Genomic DNA, 27,148 nt, shown 5'->3' with positions numbered 1-27,148 from the left:
GATGTTTTGGGAATTTTTGTATAGGACTAGGGTTTGGGAATTTGCATGTGGGATTTTGGGAAATGGGATTTTGGATATGGGATTAATGAAGTTAAGGGTGTGTGGATTTAGGGGATAGGGAAATCAAAAAAATAATGGAGTGAGGGAGTGGTAAGGTGAGAGGATAGCCTGGTAGCAAAACAGTCAATATAAAACCCTAGCAACAATCTCCTTTGAAATTTTTGAAGAGATAAGGTTTGTTTTCCTTTAAAAATTCACCATGCAACAAACACCATCAAACAACCATAAAATTTGGATGCAAATTAGTGACAGAGGGTCAACCTACTTGAACAAGCGATGATCCACGAGTTTCAGGCGATTGGAGCAAGTTTTGGCAGTTTTTGGGCTTTCTCACTGTGTGCACCATGCATCCAACCCAATGCGTCGTGCCCAGCGTATGTGCCGCGCCTGTGTCTTTTTGCACTGAGAAATGCGGCCCAATGCACCGCACCTGGTAAGTGTGCCGTGCCTCCTACCCAGTGCGCCTCGCCCAGTGACTTGGAGCGACTTTCACCAAACTTTCTCACTTGCTCACCAAAATCACTTTGCCTTGCTTCTACTTTGCAAATGAACTCTTGAAATGAAGAAATGGCTTATAAACAAGGAGATTTTAAGTTTTTGGCTCATGAAACCCATTTTTACAATGTTTTGAAATGACTTTATTTTTTTAAACTCTGCTTTTGGACTTTTTCACTTCATTTGAGCTTTGTGATGAATTAAATGACCTGAGCTTTGCTTGTGTCATAGGTGCTGGAGCTCCTGGGGCTAAGGAAAGAAACCAGGGTTACAGATGAAGGGATTTACAATGAAGAAAACAAAATTTCATGATTTTTGTACAATAAAAGCAAAATACTCTGTTTTTTCCTCAAAATAGAGTTTTGAGGAAAAACACATTTTCGAACACTTGATGATGAAATTTATTGATGCTTGAACCTCCTCATGGCCTGCTGGTTGTTATTAGACACTTTAAAACATTTTTTGATGAAACCCTAATGAAACCCTAGACCTAATTGACAATGAAACCCTAAAAGACCTTTGCAATCTTTAAGACAAAAAGAAGACTATATATGCTTTTTAATGAACAAACATGAGCCAGCAGGTAGATAACATGAGGGAAACTATAGGAAAGCCACTACCATCAGATGATTCATGCACCGAATGGAATGCAAATGACTGGGCGGGACGCTTAACATGAAATGCAACAAGAGGATTTGATATCTGACGGAGGGATGAAAATACCGACTCTAACAACCAGAAGCCCCTGCTTAATTAGAACTCAAAATATGAATATGTATCAATCACAACCTTCTTTCATTAATGCAAGTAACAACTTACAAAGTCACTGAGATAACAGCGTATATGTTTTCAAAAATAATAATTATAGATTATCCAAGTCTGAACTATATCTAATTGCCTTTTGGCCCTATATATAACATAAAAGAATGGCTGGATAAAAGCGAATCCACAGGATCAGGGGATCCCGAGGATTTCACAATACATAATCTGATCATGTGATAAAATAGCATTGTTCGGGCTGATCTCCCGCTTCCTTGTCTACCCAAGAAATTGTAGCTTTTCCTTTTTATGGCCTTGTGGTGTTCTGTCAACTGAACGACTCTTGCTGAGTCCACATCTCTGCATACAAGGATAACAAAAAATCAATTTCTTGTACTAGATTTGCCTATTCTGTCACCAAATGCTTCCATCCAACTTTAACCGATATTTTCCTCATTTTAATCTATAAACGGAGAGAATTGTATAATGATGAATAGTAAATGAAGCATTTTACAAAGAGAAATCATACCTTTTTCTTGTCCCAACACAAGTCAAGAAGCCGAATTCAGATAAAATCAAGCATATGAATAGAGCTCCATCACTAAGTTGCAATTATTGATTTAATCACTCCAGAAAATGATAAATAGAGGAAGGATTTGAGTTTATTTGGTTGGTTCCATTGAGAGTGTGATAGTATGCCATTGTGAGGGCATTGAGAGGGAGTAGATATTGCAGTAGTTGCTTACATAGTATTTCAGTGTTTTATCAGAATATTGTATCCATAAATCAGAATTAGAATTGAGAAGCAAATTCATAGTTTATGTGTTGCAAGTGGTAGAGAACTGGAAACCTGTGATGTGTTAGAGAACATATATTGGTGTGAGTCGAAGAACATAATAATTTCCCTTTTCCGGGTTAAATTTTGATTCATATTTCATGTGCAGAATGATGGTGTTGTTGGGTTGCTCATGTTGAGTAGATTGAGAAACCAGTTTCAAAATATATGAAATGTGGTTCACATGGAGGAAGTGAAGGCACGAAGGCTTTAAAGTAGATAATGATTCGATGGATTCAGTAGAAGGAACAAAATTATCCATCCAATAGGAGTTGGATAGTCCAATGGGATTTGGTGGGGATCGTTGATCGTGGTGGCCTTCAATGTATGGTAGTCCATAGATCCATGTGAGAAGAACAATTCCGAAGTGATAGGTGTCAACATACTATTGAGGATGCCAAGTCTTCCAGATTATGGTTGTAAGCTATTCTATGTGAAATCTTGTTCAATAGATTAATAGAAGAATTGAGGATCACAACAACATCAGGGTGTTTTTCTTCTGAAAGGGTTTCCACTAGAATTACTTGTGTCTTCTTATGTGATTATTTGTGTTGATTCTTTCCATGGTTATTATGATTTGAGTTTATTTTTGCTTTCATATTCAGTTAAGCTATTATTTTGAATGTTTTTGGATATTTGATATTGCGGTAAAAATATTTAAAATTGATATAAAGGCCATCAATATTGATTCACACCTCCCTCACATTAGTGATACTTTCCAATAAAGGCTACCGTAGTCAAAAATGGTTTGTACGTCCTTGATATTTTTCCAGCCATAAAGTCTGAAGTCTACATGAATTCAATTTTTTCTCCAACTCATGATGTTACCTTGACGATCAAGAACGAATTTCATCCTTTGCAGAGATCAACAATTTTCAAATTACGTGATTTTCCTGTATTTGGAACAATAGGTGAAGTCATGGGTTGCACCAAGTTCCTTATCATTAACTTACATGGAGGATCATTGTGGCTAGAAAAGGTGTATCCTCTTCATGTGAAGGACATTCACCAAATCACTGGTTTGTAGAAGAATGAACAAGATGTTTAAATTTCCTTCCAAAGAGTTTCAAAACACAACAAAAAGAAGGGGGATGATAATTTGTACCAAAAGAAAAACACTAAATGGAAAAGTTGCAAATTTTTCATTAACATGATTAATGATGAAAAAATAAAATTTTCTTGCTACATTATTAACGGGAAGCTTATGCAACATTATATGAAAGGAGAATGCACTTTAGATGATAATTTTGTGGCAGAGGCTTATCTATGAGGTGAGTCTTTAAATTGGTATAGTTATATTCTATATAAGTTGTTTGAAGCCCACGATAATGTATATAAGTGAGCTACTTATTTCATCTATGGATACCTAGTGATTTCCATTGTAATGAAAAAGTGGTGTAAGCATGAGGGTTGAAAGTTGGCTAAAGTCTTAGATGGCGAGCCTATTGCTCTTACTTATGCTCCTTGGAGAATGCATATTCATCTTGCCAATAGAGAATTCAATGAGGCAACATTTGAAAAATGGTATACTAAATTATTGCATGTTACCCTAACACTAACTAGGGTGCGGAAGCCGATTTTGGACAAGTATGCACATAAAAATGGTTTTGGATAAGTCATGGTCATACATATCTTCACCCTAAAACCACCAACATCGATACATTCGAGATGAGGTCATTACCCTATTATATGTTGGAGGAAGCATTTCATAATGAAGTCCTATCCTAGCGTGAAGTTTAATGCATGAAAAAAGAAGGTGAGCTCATTTATTTTATGGATGCAATGAACCCTCGTGATTATTCTACTGATGCTTTGTCATAATACAGAAAGTGCATGAATGAATCTGAATAATATCTCCAATTATTGTTGAAGAAGTTGCAGGAATGTGTGTCTTATGTCTGTAATACCATTTCTAAAGTCGATTCCATGGTGAGCTTTATTGTTTCCAGATCAGAGATTCCTTGTGTTTATCCCCTTCTCGGTAAGTATTTTAAGCTTCAAATAGTTAGGTTAATTTCTATGAGTCCAATTTCCATTTCTCCACCTACAGTCTTTGATACTACCCCTTCCACCTTTGATACCTTTTCTTTCACTCAAGCTTACGCCCAAGCCAATCCTACTATTCAACTTTACCTTACTAAAAATAAGTCTAAATACCCTAATTAGGGTACCAAAATGTTTTAGGAACACCATATTTATTCACTTACCCATTCCACACATTGCCTTGGTTTTTCACCACATACCACATAACAATCCACCACTATCCTTGATGTCCCTAAACCTAGAAATACTGGAAAGGATATTGTGGAGGTGGATATTGAATCGGATCTTATAGAAACTTCACACATTTTTCAAACTACAGTTGAAATTCAATTGCATGTAAATGAAGTTATGGTGTCGCCTGTGTAATCCTCATTTGCATCCCAACCATAATTAAACACAACAATTCTAGCAAATCATGTTGCTTTGTTCACTAAAATTCCAACACACTCTTGAGAGGTTTTGCATTTAGTTGCACAGTCACAAGATATAGTTTCTCTTTTACCTTCCAGTGTTGTTGACAGGATCCAAGATGAATTCCAAAACGAACAGAGTCAAGAGATGGAAACTTCACCTTGGGGAAAATCTGAGATATCTATCGCCAATGGTGAGCCTTTGGAGGTGCAATTCCATCCAAGTAACACTTTATCCACAACTAATCTTTAGAGCAGGTCTTCAACCTTGCTATTTAAGCTTATTATAACTTTCACGCTTCAATTGGAAGACTGCCATAATGAGCTAGTTTCTATTCATGAGCAACGATAGTTGTAGCTCATCATTCTGACTGTTAGGATCCTATATAGTCATCAACTTCTAATTATCTGGTTATTTATTTTGGGAATCTGCTGGCAAATTTTATCCTATGAATCAATAGGTGTCATAGCCTAAAGGTTTGCTTGTCCAAGGAACCATTTAGCTCTTGAAGCTCTGTGGTCAAGACAAGTCTGAATGTTTGGGATTTTTTTTTTTTTTTTTTCAGGTGTTTTCATGGTAAAGTGTTTCGAAGAATATTTCCAACGGTATATTTGGTACTTCAAACTGACTTCTGGATCAAAGATAGAGAAAGTTGAAGTTTGTCCTCAAAGCCACAAAACAGAGAAAAAGGCCTAAGTGTGAAATTATTTATCTGAATTATTAAAATTAATTTAAAAATAACTTTGCGACCTAATTTCTAAAACATTAGAACCACATTTAATTTCATGCTTCATCAAAATTCAAAATCAAAAAGTCAAATCACCTTTATGTCCCCACCCCGTACTTAAATATTAAATCACCCTGATCTTTCATGCCTCGAGATATGTGAAAATTTAAAACCCCCCCTCCCATTCGACATTTAACTGGAAATAACAAGAAAGGAAATAGAGGCTGAGAGAAAATTACACTCATGTAAATGAGGTAAATGAGGCTAACAGGTATAAGTGAAATAAATTTACTGGGGCAGGTGAAATGAATTTACAAGTAAGGATATTTACATGTGTGAAATGAAGTTGCAGGTGAAAGTAAAAGGGGAAGTAAAAATACTTTACCAATGAGGCAAACAACACATAGTTTTGGAAATCCATGGGAAGGAAAAATAACACAGGGATTTCAAAACAAGATGGTTTATTAAATCATTCAAACAAATATGTTGAAATTTTAATTATGAAATTCATTTACAACTTTAATCAAAATATTTGGAAAATATTATTCATAATTTATCTATCTATCTATATATATATATATATATATATATATATATATATATATATAGATGTATTTCCCAAATATTTTGTGACAATAATGAAGTATTCAAAAGATGATGAAAGACAAAAAACAACAGAAATAGAACTCAAAGGGACAACTAGTTGATATAGGTGGCAGAGTTAATCAAATTTGAGAGGGTAGCTAGCAGGTTTTGTGAAGAAAACTTCAACCTTTCCAGATTCCAAGGCAAAAGATCAACATTTAAAAGCTAATTTCCAAATTTGAAGGCTAAAGATTTTCCAGTAGTTCCATAATTCATGCAGATTTCCAGTGATTAATGTTTTTTTTATTTTATTACTCATATTTTTTTGCAGAAAATTATTAGATATTATTTTGTAATCATTTCCTTTTTGGAATCTGATATTAGTTTAGGATAAAGTCTATAAATATATTGTAATAAATCTCAAACAATGGTTGCAACTTGTATGAAGAAAGAAGACCTTTGATGTAAAGAAATGTACAGAGCTAAAGTGATCATTTCATTAATACTGAAAGTCGTTACATGATTCATGTGTCAGGAAAATTGGTGATGTTTTTCCTCTTCTGTAATTGTTATTTCTATGTTTTTCCATATGTTTTTCCTATCTGTATTGTTTAAAGAAAATTAAGGGCTAAAATTGTTTAATTACACTTTTCTTTGGCTTATAAACAATATCTGTGTTTTCAAACTGAGATTAAATATAGAATTCATTATCAAATTCTCTATGTTTAATTGAATCTAAATATTTTCCACCCTTTCATTCTACCAAAGCTCCAAATATCCAATAGCCTACCTGCCTTTCCTGTTACATCTGTTCTACAATTCTTGTATTTGATCACCCTAAGACTCATTAACTCCATGCCCAATGGAATGTCCTTGTATTCTCAACCAAACATTTGAAAAAACCAAACTCTAAACCTAATAACTAGAATAAAATCTCAAAACAAGAAATCTAAATCCAATAGAGAGATCCCTCTCCGAGTTTAGAAGGGCTAGCTTCTAAGATTACAAGTGTTTTTATGGTTACCTCTGGATTTCTTTTATAGCCTTAGGAAATTACAGAGTGATAACATTTTGGCGACCATACTAGGGATGAAAGGTTTCATCTTCCTCTGGAAAGAGTATCAAGTTTCAGATCTGATTGTTGATGGTTGACAATGATTAGACACAAGAAGGCTGAAACATTCACTTGGCAACGCCAAATAGTTTCAAGATGATCTAAAGACTCCACTGGTAGCAGGATCTAGAAATCAAGATGAGTTCTCAATCTATAAGGTATGCTCCTATGCATCGCATTCATATTCCAGGCTTTCCAAATCACATGCTTGGTGTAATTTGGAAGACTTATTTACCTACCTTCAGAGATAAAAAAGGATATGATGCTACTTTTCATATGATTAGGTTTCATATGCACATCCGTAAGTTTAAAGTTAAATTTCATGAATATTGTCTTATGAAGATGTTCATGTTGTCCTTGGAGGGAAATTCACAATAACAGTATGACAACTTGCCAAGTAATTGTTTATATTCTCTTAGAGATTTTCATACAGTATTTTATGAGAGATATAAAGAACATCATCCTTATTTGTTGTTGGTCAAAGATTGTTGCACACATTTTGACAATTTTATTGAGGATTTGGAATTTTTTTACGAAGATGATCAATTTATGGATGATGAGATTATAGAGGCTATTCATGAGATACATTTCAACCATGAACAAGATGAAGAAGTTGGCTTCTATGACATTCAAGAAAATTTTCAGCAGGTACTAATTCCCTTGGCTGAAAATGAAAGGGAACTGAAATTTAAAGATGAGAGTCATGTTCTATCCCCTGAAATTGATGAAAATTTGTAGCAGCCTTGCAAGTTTTTATGTGGTCATGATAACTATGAAGATAGAGAGAATCTTGATGTGGAAACTCATGGTTTTTCCCTTGGGTCTTATGAAAGTATTCATATTTTAAGAAACAAACAAATGGATGAATATTGTCATTCAGGTTTTGCTTAAGACTTCATTTTCTGAATTTTCATTTCAAAAAGAAGCTTGTTAAGTTCATATTGATGAAGTTGTATGTATGGAAAATTTAGATAGTGAATGTGTACATGACATTTTTCAAATAAATTCAAATAAGGATAAGCATAATATCCTATAATTCTTCCAATCAACTCTTGAATACAAGAGAATTTTGTCATTGAGTTCCAAGGAGATGATGATGAAGAGAAAGTTCTTTTGGACCCTTCAGATGATGAAAAAAACATTTAAAATCTTACATCCGTTGAAAACACAAAGCCATAAACGTCAGAAAGGCACAAAGACGTTTTTATTGAAGTATATGAGAAGTCATTTTTAGGCATTGAACAATAAGGGGAAATTATCCATGATTTTGAGGATCCTGTGGAAAACCTAATGGAATCTTCACAAAAATTGAATTTTGTGTTGGTTATAGATTATGAAGAGGGTTTCAGTGGGAAGTATGAATTACGAGTTTCTGAGTTTATTTTTTTGCCCGGAGGAGTGGAATGCAAGCTTCAATTAAGTAGCCATTTGCTTCACTGGTTGCATTAGAGATTTGTTATTACTTGATATTGCAATCATTTTAGCAAATTAGAGTGAGTAGGAGTGTGAATAAGCTCAACATTCTGATAATTTTTTTTAGCCATATTTTTCAAACTTTATTTTGTAGTAGATTTTTCAGTTTTCATTATACAGTTCATATTTCAGTTTGAAGAATGAATTTGATTTAGTTTAAATATTGGAACATATTGTCATTTGTTTTTCAGTTTCCATGGCAGATCATGTTGCAGGTTTTGGATAAGCCCAATGGATAAGGCTACTAGTCTACGATGTTCTTGACACCTCATGGGGAGGATGCCATCCCCACTGGAGACAATGTTAGGATCCTATAATTTATAGTGATCAATTGATGTTTGTCTGGTTAATTATTTTGGGAAACTGTTGGTAAATTTTATCCAATGAATCACTAAGTGTCATGGCCTAAAGGTTTTTTTGTCCAAGGAACCATTTAGTTCTTGAAGCTCTGTGGTCAAGACAAGTCTAGATTTTGGGAGATTTTTTGGATATAAATTCTAGGTCAAACCAACTTCCGGATCAAAAGATAGAGCAAGTTGAAGTGTGCTCCTCAAAACCACAAAACAAAGAAAAAGGCATAAGTGTGAAATTATTTATTTGAATTATTAAAATTAATTCAAAAATAACTTTGCAGCCTAATTTCTAAAACATTAGAACCATATTTAGTTTCATGTATCAGCCAAAGTCAAAATCAAAAAGTAAAATCACCTTTATGTCCTCTCCCAACACTTAAATATTAAATCACCCTATTATGCCTCGAGATATGTGACACTCATGTAAATGAGTTTTACGAATGGGAGGTTGAGGTAAATGAGGCTAAGGTGTAGTGAAATGAATTTACAGGTAAGGATATTTACAGGTGTGAAAATAAGTTACACGTGAAAGTAAAAGGGGAAATAAAAATACTTTTCCACTAGGAAAACAACACATGGTTTTTAAAAATCTATGGAAAGGCAAAACAACACATAGTTTTGGAAATATATGGGAAGGAAAAAAAACACATGGATTTCATAACAAGATGGTTTATTAAATCATTAAAACAAATATGTTGAAATTTTTAATTATGAAATTCATTTATAGGTTTAATCAAAATATTTGGAAAATATTATTCAAGATATATTTTTTTCCCCAAATATATTGTGACAATAATGAAGTATTCAAAAGATGATAAAAGGAAAAAAACAACATAAATAGAACTCAAAGGGGCAACTAGTTGATACAGGTGACAAAGTTAATCAGATTTGAGAGGGCAACTAGCAGGTTTTGTGAAGACAACTTCAACCTTTCCAGATTCCAAGGCAGAGGATTGACATTTAAAAACTAATTTCGAGATTTGAAGGCTGAAGATTTTCCAACGGTTCCATATTTCCTGTAGATTTCCAGTGATTAATGTTATTTTTAGTTTATTATTCGGATATTTGGCAAAAAATTATTAGATATTATTTTGTGTGAAGATTTTCCAACGGTTCCATATTTCCTGTAGATTTCCAGTGATTAATGTTATTTTTAGTTTATTATTCGGATATTTGGCAAAAAATTATTAGATATTATTTTGTAATTAGTTTCTTTTTGGAATCTAATATTAGTTTAGCAGAAAGTCTATAAATATATTGTAATAAAGTTGAAAGAATGGTTGAAACTTGTACTAAGAAAGTAGAGCTTTGATGTAAAGAAGTGTACTGAGTGAAAATGATCATTTCATTAATACAGAAAGTCATTCCAAGATTCATGTGTTAGGAAAATTGGTGATGTTTTTCCTCTTGTGTAATTGTTATTTCTCTTTTTTTCCATAAGTTTTTCCTATCTGTATTTTTTAAAGAATATTAAGGGTTGAACTTGTTTAATTACACTCTGCATTGGGTTATAAACAATTTTGTGTTTTCAAACTGATATTAAATATAGAATTCATTCTCAAATTCTCTATGTTTAATTGAATCTAAATCGTTTCCTCCCTTTCATTCCACCAAAGTTCCAAATATCCAATAGCCTACCTACCTTCCTGGTAACATATGTTATGCAATTCTTGTATTTGATAACCCTAAGACTCATTGACTCCATGCCCAAAGGAATTTCCTTGCATTTTCAACCAAACATTTGAAAAAACCAAACTTTGAATCTAATAACTAGCATAAAATCTCAACAGAACAAAGATAAATCTAATAGAGAGATCCCTCTCTGAGTTTAGAAGGGATAGCTTCTAAGCTTACAAGTAGTTTTGTGGTTACCTATGGATTTATTTTACAACCTTAGGAAATTACAGAATGATAACACTAACTACGAAGAGAGACTAGTTTCAAGGTGAAAAGGAGTAGTTAAAAAATGAATTGACTAAATTAATTCTAAATTCCAGCAGATGTGGTCAACCATTGTTGAGTTTGCACCTAATGCTCTATAGGAATTTTCTATATACCAACTTGTTGAATGTTGTGAGTACATTGAAGTTGCTTATGTCAAGTTAGTTTTTACCAACAGGGAGCTACATGGTACTATTATTGAGTTGCATCAAGCACTACTGAATCCAATGGAGTGATACAAAGAGAAAATTTCTCAAGGGATTGCTAAATCTTCTTCCTTTTAGAATACTCTTAAACATGTTACCAATGATTCACAGGAAGGTTTTTGACAGGTTCAAGATTGGGAAAAGCTACTTGCCAAGAAGAACCAGCCCTTATATCATATGTGGATGGAAATGCAACAATTTTTTTACCAAGATCTGGCTACTTTGAATCTTCAACAACAACATAATTTGTTTAGTCAAGCAGAAGCACTAGAGAAGTAGATTCATTAGTTAGAATAAGACTTACATACCACTAAACACTTGTTGCGGGATCTTCGGGCACTAACTGAGTCTCATTTCATGTATCTTCATAAGCATAATTATGATGTTGATGTTCAGTGGAAGACCATCCTTACATCTTGTCCTGAGTAGCCTACAACTGATAATAATCGATAAAGTTGTTGCAATGGTCGCAACGTGGAAGTATACCATGAAATAGTATAATCATTTCAAAGCTCATGTCCTACAGACAGTAAGAGAGTTAGGTCCTTCATTTGAAGGCCAAATAGTAGAGCAGGGAGGAGAATTATCAACAAAAGTTGCATAGCCATAAGCAGGTCCAAGTGTGCAACTAGAAGATTGAATTGAGGGTGAGTCAATGAACTATGTTTGGGGTCTATTGGGTCCTTCACTTTTGGAAATTTTTGACTAATTTTGTACCAAAGAAAGGCTGCAGAGAGGATCCACGAAAGAATGAAAGTATGTGAGAAAACAAACTAGAAGTCAAGAACAGAAAAGGGGAGTGATAGGAAGAATTGATGAGCAGTTATCTTGGGACTTGTAGAAGCCACGAAAGAATGATATGTGTGTTGATTTTGAAAGAATCAAAGTGATAAGGACCAAAGCACTGAGATTTTTCAAAGAAGAAAAAATGAAGTGAACATGATCAAAGTGGAAAAAGTGGACCAAATCAAGTGAGGAGGATCAAGGAAGGAAATCTATAAAACACTACATGAAATTAGCTAGAAGGAGAGAGAATTGATGTACGTTGATATGTTACTAGACTAAAGATTGAAGCTCTATATTTGTCTTTAGATTTTAATTTGGTCCTTTTGAGCCTCAATCTAATATGCTTTTGAAAGATCTTTTGAGTTCCCATAGATTTGTAATGTAATGGTCCACTCATATTAATAAAGAAGGAGTTGTGGGGATTAATTATGTGTATGCATGTATGTAATGGCTATAGTTTGTGTGCACCTTTAAATTTTTCTTATAATGCATTGTTGTGTATGTTGGTGCATTAATATGACTATTAAAAGCAACCTTAATACCTACATTAGTTATCAAACCAGGGAAAGTTTTTTTATTTCAAGAGTGTTCAACATTGTCTATGCAAGTGAATTCAAAGGCTAATTCATAATGAAATTATTGAGAATCGTTACAATAATTAATATCTAATTCTCGAAGTTCAATCCAAAACAATTCTAAAAGAAATCTTTAAATCATTTTCAAATCTACTTTAATCTATTATGTAGAGAACTGAATTGGAATGAGAGTAAAAGGAATCACTCTTAGCAAATATCACTAGTACAGAAAATAATTCGTTCAGCATGAAAGAAAGCGACGGAAAATGAACAACAAGTAGTTATTCAAACACCTCATGGAAAGTAATCAACTGTAAGCTTAATATATCTGGTAACACTACTTCATAATGAACAGCAATGAAATACTTAAACTAACCTGATAAATTCGGTAAATATTAACACATAGATGTAAAACACAACAAGATCTAGAATCTAGTTTGAACGGAAAAAAAAAATCGTAATAATCAATACTCATAGCAATCAGAATAATTCTAATTACATGAACTAGCAATAATAAACAATTGTAAGAATAAGCATAAATAAATATGACACAATTAAAGTAGTAAATCTCCTATCAACCAGGCCCAAAGTCTCGAGAACTCACTGCTGCAAGATACTCAGAATGCGATTATAGGTAAAAGACAATCTTCTTCATTAAAATTGATAATAGATTTATAGTGTCACAATAATGAAAATTCTCTATATCAAAAATGAATAGTTACAATCTTGAAATTTCTAACTAGTTTTTCCTTTCGCCTGGTGGCTTCATATAAGCTAGGAAAGACAAACGAATAAAAGCGAATCCTTGGGATTAGGAGATCCTGAGGATTTCACAACTAACAATCTTATTTTATCACATAATAGAATTGGTTCTCCTAGTCTTCCATTGTCCTTCATAATCAAGACGTTGTCCTTTTCCTTTCTTGGTCAATGTTGTTTTGTCGTTTGAACATCAATCGTTCAATTCATGTTCCTGCATATAAAGATAGCGAAAGTTAGTTTTTCATGACCAGATTTACCCAATTCGTTAATGATCGATTTTATCCAGCTTCTACAATTGTTTCTTCTATATTTATTCCTAAAACAAAGATAAACACATAAAGACAAATTATTAATTAAGATAATATGAGGATAAAATATACCTTTTCCACGACCCAACATACTCCCCTGCTTACCTTTTTCATCTCCTCATGCAATAAGATGATTAAGATGCAGTTGTGTCAAAGAATAAGTAGGATAAACTTCTTCCTTATATAGCCTAAAACTGTTTTTATGTTTAAGTATTGTAAAAGCCTGGTTTACACGATAATCTAGCAAATTATAATCACTATAATACCCATTAGGAGGATACCAGGTAGTAGGAAATCTGTAGCGGCACCCTATGCAGTCAGGGCCCATGCTTAGGGCCATATTGTTGTATCTGTATAGGCGAGTAGAGGCAGCTTTGAAATTTCTATACCCAAATGGCTCCGCATTCGTAACATTGTTAGTAGAAGCTTACCATCTTTGTCTTGCAGCTGACAAAGCTTCCTCCTTGATTTCCTAAAAGTATTCCTTTCCTTCTGGTATGATATCTATATGGAGTGGTTCTAATTGAGCCACGACTCATGTTTGTTTCATGAACTGTTTATGCTGGATAGAAATATGTAGGGGTTTCGTGGGTTCTCCCCTAACCCAAAAATCTATACCATATTCTCTTTTTTGAAAAATGTTATAGGATTTAGCCCATTTACTTTGATTGCTAGAAAAAGAGAGAAAAGCTTGAAATTGAATATCCCCAATGAAGGGGCCAGGATTACTATCCAGTTCATCTTCGAAGATAAATTTGTGCATGTATAATTCACATAGAAGGCGTTGTACCTGTTTTGTTCCTTAAAACATTTGACAAAGTCTGGAGTGGTCTTGAATTCTAATGACTTACCAGCCCTTATGGCTTTAACTTTCAGTAAGAGGTATATTTCTAACAAGAATAGTGCATAATTGGTGGCAGCTGATTGACAAGACAAAGCATTAGAGTAAAGAGAACAAATAGTTTCAATTTTCTCCTTGGCCTTCTGCAACTTGGCTTGTGCTTTCTCTACTTTCTTCTGCTCATCTTTGAAATTGGTGAAAGTCTTGTCTTCTATTACAGTAAGTGCCTCAAATTTCTTCCACAATTCCTAGTGTACCTGTAACGACACTACTTCTTCCTTATGGTGAGTGAACTCCTACGGGTCTTGGTTAGTTCATTTTTCAATTTTATAATAACAGCTTCCCTTACCAGAGGAATGTAGTGAGGTGTTTCCTCTGTCTGAGTTTCATCATCCTGTGTTATCATTGAATCAGTTTGAACATCAGCTTCAACTGCTTCTTGGGACTTACAACAATCTACTTTGGAATTTCCTTCAAAATCAGTTTGAACAAAAAATTGAACTATTCCTTGGGGCATACATCAGTCTTCCTAAGTATTCTCCTCAGAATTGGTTTGGATAACAACATATGTAGTTGGAAAGTTCATTTGGGTTTCCATTGAAAAAATGCAAGGACCTTTAGTTTGAGTCTCAATATCTTTCGAAGGTCATTGCTCTGTTTGGGTCCCTTCTAAACAAACACAAGGACTCTTAGTTTGGGTTTCAATATCCTCCAAAGAACAGTGTTCTATTTGGGTCCCTACAGTTTCCAATTCCACTTTCAGTTTCCGGACCCTAACTACTTCCTTTAACCATTCTCTCAGTTGCGTAATTATTTTCTTCTGCTTCCTTTACTTCTTAAGCAACTTCCACAATCTATCATTATACATTTTCTTCGTCGTGGGGTTTTAGATCAGTGGTGGCACAACTATGTTTATTTCAGGTTCAAGAGGAGCTATGCTAATATTAGGATAAGGTTCCAATGGAATAGTATCTCCCAATGGATTATCATCTTCCAAGTATTTTTCTACATGCACTTCTCTCTCGGGGGACTCCAATGGAATAGTATCTCCTGAGTGATTTTCATTTTCAAGGTCTTCTTGTGCATGGGCCTCATCCTCTGGGGACTTCATTAAGATAGTATCCCCTAGTTGATTTTCATCTTCCAGGGTTTCTTATGTAGGGTCTTCCTTGTCTGGGGATTCCAATGGAACAATAACCTCTAGTTGATTTCTATACCTAAGGGTTTCCTCTGCATGGGCCTATTTCTCAAGAGACTCATTCATAGAGGTAATTGATTCCCTCTAACCCTCCAAATTATCAGCAAATGGCAAAGTTTCAGCATGGCCAGAACTACCGGCAGAGGTAGACTGGTTAAGGGAATGATTTTTCCCTTCATAGTTTCCAGATGGCTCCCTTTCTTCATATGTCCCCATATTCTCCAATACTCGAGCCATTTCTTCCTCATATCCCTGCATAAAATCATCTTGCGGACTTGGAGAGGGCATGTGAGATGACTGTGCTTCTTCTATTGGAATTGGGGTGCGCTACTACGATTTTATCCTTGTAGAGTGGCTACGCTTTGCTAGGCCCAAGGCGAAAGAAGGATCCCTTCTTTTTCTTGTCCTTTTTGGACCTATTATCCTTACCCCCTATTGTTTAGTCTCTGGGTTTTCTTTTGATAGGGTTAAGGGAGGATTTACAAGGTTATCCCAGGTTAATTGTTGTTGCACAAAAAATTGTCACCTTGACATTCTGCAATCTGTGTGAGTCCATTACGACTCGTACTTTCCTCCTTTACAAGTCTTAAAGCCTCAGTTCTTCATATCAAGCCTTGGAAATAATAGAAAGCCCTCAAAAGTCTCTAAAATTCTGGTTCTGCACTTTCTCTTAGCATTACCTGCGGTCCTGCACCTAAAGGTCATGCCCCCTGCGTACCTAACCACTCTGTCTTTGTGTTATGGGTGCAGACCCTTGTAAAAGTCAAAAAGGCGCAAGCATATTCTTAAAAACTCAATTTGAGTCATTTCTAGAAGCTTCTGGAAGGAATCTTGAGGTGGCAAGTTCGCTCCTTTAAGGTTCATGCATCCCATACCTTAAGGAGCTAACCCCTTGATGTGAGGAGCTTATCCCTTTGAAGGAGGACTCTATCCCTTCATAGGTGGACCTGTAACCTCCTTCCTTTGCACTATAAAATGAAGAATTGGGCTGGTTACTTGGGAGGTCGAAAGCTGAATATTTTTGAGGTGAAATGCTGCTGGAACTTAGTCTTCCTAATTGAGCTTTTGTGAGGAAAGATTACATACCTCTTTGATCTCATTTGTAAGAGTGTGAGGCTTGTCAAAGTAAAGAAGATTCCTGTTTCGAACCCCAGGAATAGCTTGTACAACATCAAGGCACCAAAGGTTGTAAAGTTATTATATTTCAAAGTTAATACAAATAAGTTTATTTTTCTCAATAAGCTGTGTTTTATGGTTTATTTTATGGATTCCTTGATCACCATAATGAACATGATTTATGATATTAGCTATGCAGGTGTTATTTGATGTGTGCTTGTTTGTGATTGCAAGTTCTCAAAAGGAAACTCTTTTAGATGGTTGAAGGATGGCTACTACAAACTAGCGTTGGACTTAAGGTAGGGTCTAAACACCTCTATAGTTTTTATTAATGAATCACAATATGTTTAGAGAAAAGTAGATTTTCTTGTCTTGCTTGTTGCTATATGTCTTTTGATACTAGGGAGATCGGCCTTGTCTGCAAGATCGATTTATCTGGCCAACAATTGCTACTAGGCCAGTCCATGAATGATGATCAACTTAATCAAACCATGATGGCTAATGAACGAATGTGGGTCCATAGCCTTCCTAATCCGACTAGCAATGCCATGCAATAAACAATTTAAATAGAATGGAAAATTATCTGTAATTTTCTGCTTCAGAACAGCTAACCGTTTGAGTTGCCAAGGTTTTACCACATCTTGACGTCTGTCACAAGTGATATACTTCTAAACAATGGTCGCCAATTCCTACCATGGTTTCTTTAAAGCTATGGGGTGAATCCCTTTGCCTTTGAATACCAATTGTTCATCTGGGTCTTCGAATACTGTGACTACATCCTGCAAAAGAACATGCTTATCAGTCCATCTTGTGCCTTCTGTTGGAAGTACAGAGACTTCAACTATAACTACTTTAGAAACTGTTATGTTTCTACCCTTCACCATCATGGATCCATTTTGTATGTTTTGCAAAAATTCAAGTGTTATTTCCTCATGGAAACCCTGTAATTTGGTCAGGGATTGAAGCCAGCTGGCGTGCTCAAGAATTTCGCGAGCCTATTCTGATACTCGGAGTATTGTAGGTTCGCTGCAGATGGATTTTCCTCCCATGGTTGATGTTTCTTAGTAGCTGGTTCACTTTCACTTTTTCATGCGCTCTTCTCACAATTTCATAGTTTGGAACAACACCGTAAACCATATACAAAATGTTAAAGTTATTAACAGAGCAGTGACGTTGTTTTAGAATTAATATTAAAGGCAATTTTGTTGTTTGTCTCATCAGCAGTTTTTGGCACAACTTAATAATTAATTCGCATGCTATCCATAATGCTTACCTTCTCCCCTTCCAATCAGAAAATAGTTCAATAATTATTACGCACACACATTCATAATGTAGTCCTTTCCCCCTCCAATCAGAAAGCAATTTAATAATCATTACACATGATATCCATAATGTAGACCTTCCCCCCTCCAATCAAAAAATGACATCCATGACCACAAAGCATGGGAAAAGGGGAAAGGGCATCAAGAATTCATAAATGCAGCTGGACAACAATCAAAGCGACATAAAAACAACAAAAACATTCATAGGACTACAAGTCAAAACACTTGAAATGCCCGTAAAAGGAATAAAACAAAGACTAGATCATTATGTGAAGAGATATTTGCTTTAGGTGGAAAAGGTGACCAACGCATGACCGACGATAAATGTGAATGACTATTGGTATCGATTGCTCAAACAATAATGATATAATGCATATAAAGATATAATTTACCATGCATGTTGGTTAATTTAGTTATAAATGTTGTTCAAATGGTAAATTCACATTTAGAAATGAGTCAATAGGAAGTAATAGGATAAGGAATATTTGGAAATGTAACGTAGTACTTCAATACCACAAGCAAAGCCACTTCTACCAATAGGCATTCATAGCCTCGAAAGGGTTGCTTTTTTACCCCAAAAATGAGCCAAAGTCCTCCTATTTAGATGATTTTCCTTTTCATTGCTATAAAGAGGCCACTATGTTGGCATGGTAACCAGATAATGATAGTTCGATTCACCAGGATATAACAAAGTGATCAGGCCGGCTTGTGATGAGACCTCCTGTCCTTCTGACAGTTTTGACTACCAAGAAGGTCATTACCCTCATGTGATGGCCATAATGGAATGTCACTTGTTACACCCTTATGATCATGGTAGGCTAGCTCATGATGAGACCCCCTATCCTCTTTAAGAAGATGTGTGTTGTATTTTCATATTTTCATATTTCCATATTTCCATATTTTTACTGTAAAGGGAGGGAGGCTCATTTACTCCCTAAGAGTCAGGGATGGTGTGAGAAGTAAAAAAAAATGCCAATGAAGGTTATTCTTTTATCCCTATATCATCATACCAAAGGGAATTATCAATTGAAAGTGTGAAAGATAAACTAGCATGGTATTAAGATAGTAAATCATTTTATGATATGTCCAAAGAGAAGATATTCAACTTGTCATTATAGAGATGAACCAGGTCAGTTTAGGAATAAAGATAACCATCAAAGTTTTTACAAGTCATAATGGTATTAATATTATTGTTTTTCTTTTATCTTAGGTACAAATTCCAAATCCAAACAGATGGTTTTACTAAAAAAACATGGGAGACAATAATGGAAATTTGATAAAAGAATGATCGGTGATGGAACAACAAAAAGAAATCATAGTTGTTCCTTCTACCGTACAGCAGCAGTTCAATTGATTGAACAACAATTGTTCATTTGATTAAACAACAAACACTCAAAAAAGAAATCATTGTTGTTCAATTGATTGAACATCAAAACACACAAAAATAAATCAGTGTTGTTCAATTGATTGAACAACAAAACACGTGAAAAGAAATCAGTGTTGTTCAATTGACTGAATATCAAAACGCACAAAAATAAATTGGTGGTGTTCAACTGATTGAAAAGAAAAACACACAAAAAGAAACCAGTGTTCAATTGATTGAACAACAAAACATGCGAAAATAAATCGGTGTGTTGGCTTAGTGGGTCCTGTTAGCCTTGTTGGCAAATGGCCCAAAAATAGATCGAAATATGCTCTTTAAAGTCTCCATAATCCAAAAAAATCATACTAATGGATCCAAATATGCTCTTGAAGTCTTCAAAAGCTACTTAAGATCATCCAAAAATCAAAACCAACGCAAGAGGAGAGCCCTTGGAAGGGCAGAAATGCACTATCGGGAGGCTAAAACACTCTAAAACCATGAAAAACCAAGTATCATAGGCTTAAACTAAAAAATCATGGCAGTCGTCCAATCTGGCCGATCAACAATCCAAATCTGATCGGCGAATTTGATCGGTGGCCACAATCGGCACAAGACACCCCCGATCAGTGATCTCCGATGATTAGATCGATGGGTTGCTATCGGCAGAGGCAAGTCGGTGGGTATTAGCAATTACAGAGCAGAAATTCTGATAGCGATTGGTGATTAAATGTGGACCATCGATCAAGCACGTAGATCGACAGCCCACGTTACATCGGTGGATCACAATCGGAGAAAACTTAAGGAGCCGCGCCAATGCGATGATGACCGAACCCGACGATATATACATATATTTCATAATATTTGAGGTTCGTGGGTAAGCCTTTCTCAATGCATTTTGTGTATTTTCATTATATAACGAAATACAAAGGGAAGCTTGGTTTTGCAATATGCGATAAGACCTAGACCTGAAAGGGTCCGGGAAGGGAAATATATAATATTTGAAGTTCAAAGGGAGGCATTTTCATGTGGTTTTCACGGCTTTTTGTATTTTTAGAATACAAAGCAAATACACAGGAAACAGGTTGTGTGCCACTTGCGATAGCGACCATAAGGGTGGACTCGATAAATAGATATGCCATGTTTAAGGACTTTTCAAGTCCGAAATGTTGAGAGCTTGGCGAGATTTATCACAGTTGCATTGTTTTCAGTGTTTAACAGAAAAACAATCACTCTAAACATTTAAAGGGAAAACAAAGGCCCGAAGACTCATTCCACCACATAGCAGAGTCCGGGAGATAGATTTCTAGGAAACAGAGATCGAAAAGGGAATAGCAATGGCCACAACACGCGTAGCTTGTCCAAAACAAATAGAAACATCATGGAGCAGACAATGCTCAGCCAAAAACAATAGAACTGATTGTGGGGCATCTCTGGCACGAGAGAGCTCCTAGACAACACATCAAACTACCTGAGTGTGGTTACTCTTATGTCAGAAGAAGGAACCTCTGAGCCATTCTTGCCTAGTCAGGGCATCAAATTTGTTGAAGAGACACAGGGATAGATTAACACTTCTCGAGCCTCAGAAGGCTCGAGAGCATTGTAAAGAGCTATAAATATCTCAAAGAAAAATGTAATAAGGGTTCAACTTCTACAGACTGTAGAGACTTTGCTACTAAAGCGTTTCATCTTCATTCTAGAAAATATAAGCTTCTTTTGCTGTTATATGTTCAATGTCCATTTTCTCTTCTGTACTAAGCTTGCACTTGAACAAGTTGTTCATGTTTCTTCTGTATCTAATGCTAGATAACTGTCATCTTATCTCTACGTTGACAAATTGGATTTTCAAGCTTCCTTTACTGCCTGTAGCTAGCCATTCATTTGTGTTTATATATGCATCTGCCAGTACAGTCAGTATTCTCATTTGCTACCTGTAGCTAGCCATTTATATGTGTTTATATATGCATCTACTGGTATGGTCAGTATTCTCCATTTATCCATTGAATCTACAAACTATTGAGCATTAGTGGTCTAAAGCCTTGTAAGTTGAGGGTGTTCATGCATGTCTTGAGCAAAAACAAAGTTGAAATGATTATTTGGCTTGATCCAGACCATCATCCATTCCAATAGTTCAGAGAACAATATTCAAGATTATATTTTACTAGGCATCTCCGAGCTGTAACCTAAGAGAGTTTCCTGGAGTGATAACATAATTGGTGCCATTGCTGGGGAGAGGAAACTAAAGCTTGGCTTCCCTAGGAAATGACACAAATCCAGCTTTGATGATAGACAAAGTCTGGGCACATTTTTGGTTGTAATCATCTATCTGGTGACTCTATTCGAGGCCGAACCTCTTGGCGACTCCACTTCATAGTTCTGGCTCAATTTGTGAGGCATACTCGGAGAAATCCTCCAAAGTCACAAGCTGACCCAGTACCTAACCCTGAAAAAATCATCAAAGAGAGAAAGGTATTGCAGAAAGGAACATCAGTTTTAGGTAAACCTAAACAATATTCTATATCTCTTCAAGAAAATCCTGCAATAGAACAAATACATGTTGAGAGTATAGCCTCTAATACTAGCAATGAAGAAAAACTCTCAGAGATTCATAAAGCTACTTATTCTTTAGGTTCTCCTTTTGTTGTAAGCCCAAAGGAAACCTCACCTCCTATCCATCATACTCCTTTAGTCTTGTTAGTCACTCCTTAGCCCTCTATCATTAGTGAAGATGATGTCTGGATGAGATTCTTTGTCCAAAGCCTAGATGGAGAGGCTAGAAAATGGTTTAGAGAACTGACCCCAAGATCTATAGCAGATATTGAGGCTTTAGATGATGCATTCCTAAAGCATTGGGGGGATAAGAAGGATCTCCTCTACTACCACACTGAGTTTGGGAACATAAAGAGGGAAAATGGTGAGTTGCTGTCTGATTTTACTAAGAGGTTTAACCGCATGTACAGCAAGATACTAGCTGAAGTAAAACCCACCACTACCTCTGCTAGACATCATCTATGCCAGTGCCTTTGATTTTGACTTCTGTTTGCTATTGAGGGAGAGGCGATGTGCTGCTTTGGCTGATATGCAGGATGCAGCCTTGGAAGTAGAATCAAACATCATGGCTGCATAGAAGCTCAAGGGAAATATCGATACAAGAAGACAGAAGGGCGAGCCTTCATCATCTTCAGATCCCAAGATAGATAAAATGCCCAAGATGATTGAGTCATTAGCCTCTGAAATATCCAAATTAAAGGTTGATCAGCACTCTAGGAAAGGAAGGGTTCCTAATACCTTTGTTCCTAGAGATCCAAATCCATATAGAAGAGCTAATGAGCAGTTGCAGATCTTGCAAAGAAGTAAAGATGCCATTGAAGACCAAAGGGTGAAGACCCCTTTCCAGAATGTAGTCATAGAAGAAGAGAGGGTTGAAGAAGATGATGAAATCCATTATATGGAAGACAAAGGTAGTGCGCCTTTTTTGACCAAAGCTGCCTATTAAAAGTCATTATTCAATGACAAGATCAACCAAGAGTGGGATGGTGAAACTGTTCTACAAACTGAAGATCAACAAATATATAATCTAAGGTCAAAGATGAATAATGCCAAGGAAACTCCTATTCAAAGAGCTGTTTTCCCTGCAGTACAACAATCTAATAAACAGAAGCAACCGGTAGTTGATCCCATCATCCTCAAAGCTCCAAATCACGAGGTAAGAGGCCTTGACAAGTCTCCTTCACCTTTCAGTTTTCAATCAGAAATTCAGAAGCTAAGAATACCTATGCTTCTGATTGAACTAGTGAAGAATGAGTCCTTCAAGAAATCTATCCTTGAGGCTCTTGAGCCTAAAGCCATCCAAGCCTCCACTCACTTTTTAAATCTGCAAGATGACCAAGCAGCTGTTATTCTTAGCCCAATGATTGAAAATTGTGAAGACAGCTCCCCATCATTCTCTGTTTCTCTGTCTATTCATGATAAAATCCTTCACAATTGCCTTCTGGACACTAGAGCCATCCATAATCTAATGCCCAAGTTTTTCATGGATAAATTGGGTCTTGACATTACCAAGCCTTACCATGACCTATTTTCTTTTGACTCGAGAAAAGTGGAATTCCTGGGACTAATTAAGGACCTAGCTATCACTTTGTCTCAGCTTCTCATGAAGAGCATGATGATGGATATTGTGGTAGTAGATATACCCCCCAAGTTTGGCATGTTGCTTTCTAGAGGTTGGATCAAGAGATTAGGTGGAACATTGCAAAATGATCTCTCCTATGCTACTGTCCCAGTTTTTGGAGGTGAAAATAGGAGATTGTACAGAGAGGTTCAGTTGACTTATATAATTAGTGATGAAAGATATCCCATTAATCATCCCATATATGCTGTTGATACTGATTTTGGAGCTTGTTTTCTTCAGATTGAAGAATCTCAGTTGGCCTCTACACAGCTTAAAAAACCAGTTTGCCAGATCACAGAGGAAGAAGGCCCACAGATCTGGGACATGTTCTTTGAAGGAGCTTGCTCTAAAGAAGCTACAGGAGCAGGTGTAGTCCTTGTGTCCCCCACACAGGAATGCATTGATTCATCTTTTATATTAACTTTTCAGGTGAACAAAACCTTCCAAGAAAAACATCCAAGGCTGAAAGCATACAGAGATGAGGTGAAATATAGACCATCTCTGCCTAATAATGTCAAATGCTAGATAATTTTTGAAGTAAATGATCAAATTAATAGGCTTTTGCAAGTCTTTGATGAATTTTCTGATATGCACATTGACCAAGAAAAAGAAACCTTTAACAGAAAGGCAAAAAGAGTTAATTTTCAGTTTGGTGACTGTGTTCTTAAATGGGATGCGTTGAAGGAAAAGAAGGGCAACCATGATGCCTTATGGACAAGACCACTTGTCATTGCTCAAGTTCAAATGAGCAACAGTTTCATTCTGCACAATTTAGAGGGGGAAGTTGTTTTTGGTAGCCCAGTCAATGGGCTGTTCTTCAAACTTTATTTCATTTAGGGCTTTAAAGCCTTGGTATTGTAAATATGTTTTTTTCCAGTTTTTATTTCATTGCAAAATAGACTCCATGCCCAATGGAACACTAGAAGGAAGATTTGATTTTGGTTTTACAGGAAAGGCATTGTTCTGTAGTTCTTGAAACCTCATAGGGAGGCTTTCATCCCCAGAAGGAGCCAGTGTTAGCCTTGTTGGCAAATGGCCCAAAAATAGATCGAAATATGCTCTTTAAAGTCTCCATAAGCCAATAAAATCATGCCAATGGATCCAAATATGATCTTGAAGTCTTCAAAAGCTGCTTAATATCGTCCAAAGATCAAAACCAGCACAAGAGGAGAGCCCTTGGAAGGGCGGAAATGCACTATCAGGAGGCTAAAACACTCTAAAACCATGAAAAAACCAAGTATCGTAGGCTTGAACTGAAAAATCACAGCAGCCATCCGATCTGGCCGATCAACAGTCTAGATCTGATTGGCGGATCGCATCAACGGATTTGATCTGTGGTCACAATCAATGCAAGACACCCTTGATCAACGATCTCCGATGATCGGATCAACGGGTTGTTATCGACTAAGGCAAGTCGGTGGGTATCAGCAATTAAAGAGTGGAACTTGCGATAGCGATCAACGATTAAATGTGCCCACGTTACATTGGCGGATCGCAATCGGAGAAACCTTAAGGAGCGGCGGTGATGCGATAATGACCGGACTCGACGATATATACATAATATTTCATAATATTTGAGGTCCGCGGGTAAGCCTTTCTCAATTCATTTTGTGTATTTTCATTATATAACAAAATACAAAGGGAAGCTTGGTTTTGTTATATGCGATAAGACCCAGACCTGAAGGGGTCTGTGAAGGGAAATATATGATATTAGAAGTTCGGAGGGAGCCATTTTCATGTGATTTTCACGATTATTTGCATTTTTCGAATACAAAGAAAATACACAGGAAACAGGTTGTGTGCGACTTGCAATGGTGACCCTAAGGGCAGACCCGATAGATAGATATGCCATGTTTAAGGACTTTTGAAGTCCGTAATGTTGAGAGCTTTGCGGGATTTCTCACAGTTGCAATGTTTTCAGTGTTTAACAAAAAAACAGTCACTCTAAATATTTAAAGGGAAAACAAAGGCCCGAAGACCCATTCCACCACATAACAGAGTCCTGGAGATAGATTTCTAGGAAACAGAGACCGGAAAGGGAATAACAAGGGCCACAGCATGCACAGCTTGTCCAAAACAAACAGAAACATCATGGAGCAGACAACACTCAACCAAAAACAGCAAAACTATTTGTGGGGCATCTCTGGCACGAGAGAGCTCCCAGATAGTGCATCAAACTACCTAAGTGTGGTTACTCTTCTGTCAGAAGAAGGAACCTCTAAGCCATGCTTGCCTAGTCAGGGCACCAAAGTTGTTGAAGAGACACAGGGATAGATTAAGACCTCTCGAGCCTCAGAAGGCTCAAGAGCATTGTAAAGAGCTATAAATATCTCAAAGCAAAATGTAATAAGGGTTCAACTTCTGGAGACTGTAGAGACTTTTCTACTCAAGCATCTCATCTTCATTCTAGCAAATATAAGCTTCTTTTGCTATTATATTTTCAATGTCCATTTTCTCTTCTGTACTAAGCTTGCACTTGAATAGGTTGTTCATGTTTCTTCTGTATCTAATGCTAGATAACTGTCATCGTATCTCTACGTTGATAAATTAGATTTGCAAGCTTCTTTTATTGCCTATAGCTAGCCATTCATATGTGTTTATATATGCATCTGCCGATACAATCATTATTCTGATTTGCTACCTGTACCTAGCCATTCATATGTGTTTATATATGCATCTTCCAGTATGGTCAATATTCTCCATTTATCCACTGAATCTACAAACTATTGAGCATTAGTGGTCTAAAGCCTTAGAAAGCTAAGGGTGTTCAAGCATGTCTTGATTAAAAAAAAAGTTGAAATGGTTAATTGGCTTGATCCAAACCATCATTCATTCCAATAGTTCAGAGAACAATATTGAAGATTATATGTTACCAGGCATCTCCGAGCTGCAACCTAGGAGAGTTTCCTGGAGTGATAACAAGTCCTGACCTAGATTCAAAGTTAGTTGCACAAAACAAAACCTTACACTACTGGACCTTTCGGCATTAATCCATGTAGCACAGATTGAAGTCTCACCCGAAATAGTATGGGGGGATGTTGGAACCAATTTTTCACATCCAAATATCAATGTGATGTCTTTTGATGTCGTAGATCTTCCTTCGTGCAGATCCCTAAGCCCTTAGGGCTTAGCATTGTGATTCCCTTTAATTGGCCTCTAGACCTTCGCGAAGGTTTACGACTGGCTTTTCTGGACCATGAACATATGAATTAGCTACTTACGTGCACCATAGATTATCCTTAGATCAATATGTACTCAGATCTACCTAAGCATTCAATAAACCTAACACAAAGTATTAAGATCTTCACGTAATTACTTAACATTAATTGTGTTTAGTAAATAAGACGGATCTAATAAATTTGCGCATCAATACATCATTATTTCATAAAGACATCATTCATCACAGCATATATCGTAATCATAAATAACAAAAGTAAGGAGATAAAACACAGGAATTTCTGTAACAATCTTCTTTATTGATCTTCAATATAAGTTTACAGACTCAAAACTTCCCTACACACTCAGCTGCAGGGGTTCACACACTGAGCTGTGGACACTACTCGAGGCCTCTGTGCACTCAGATGCAAAGCCTTTTTCCCCTCTAAGACTTACTTCTCTACGCTAACTCTCTAGAATCCTTCCGTCATACCCATAGACAAATACATAGATCTACCTTAGACTCTCTAAGACACACCTATTTATACAAT

This window comes from Pinus tabuliformis, chromosome 5_1 (genome assembly GCF_031772625.1).
Source record: "Pinus tabuliformis cultivar Carrire ecotype Pingquan chromosome 5_1, CPIR1, whole genome shotgun sequence".
NCBI classification, from domain to species: Eukaryota; Viridiplantae; Streptophyta; class Pinopsida; order Pinales; family Pinaceae; genus Pinus; species Pinus tabuliformis.
The sequence above is the reverse complement of the archived record's forward strand: the minus strand, read 5'-3'. Positions refer to the sequence as shown.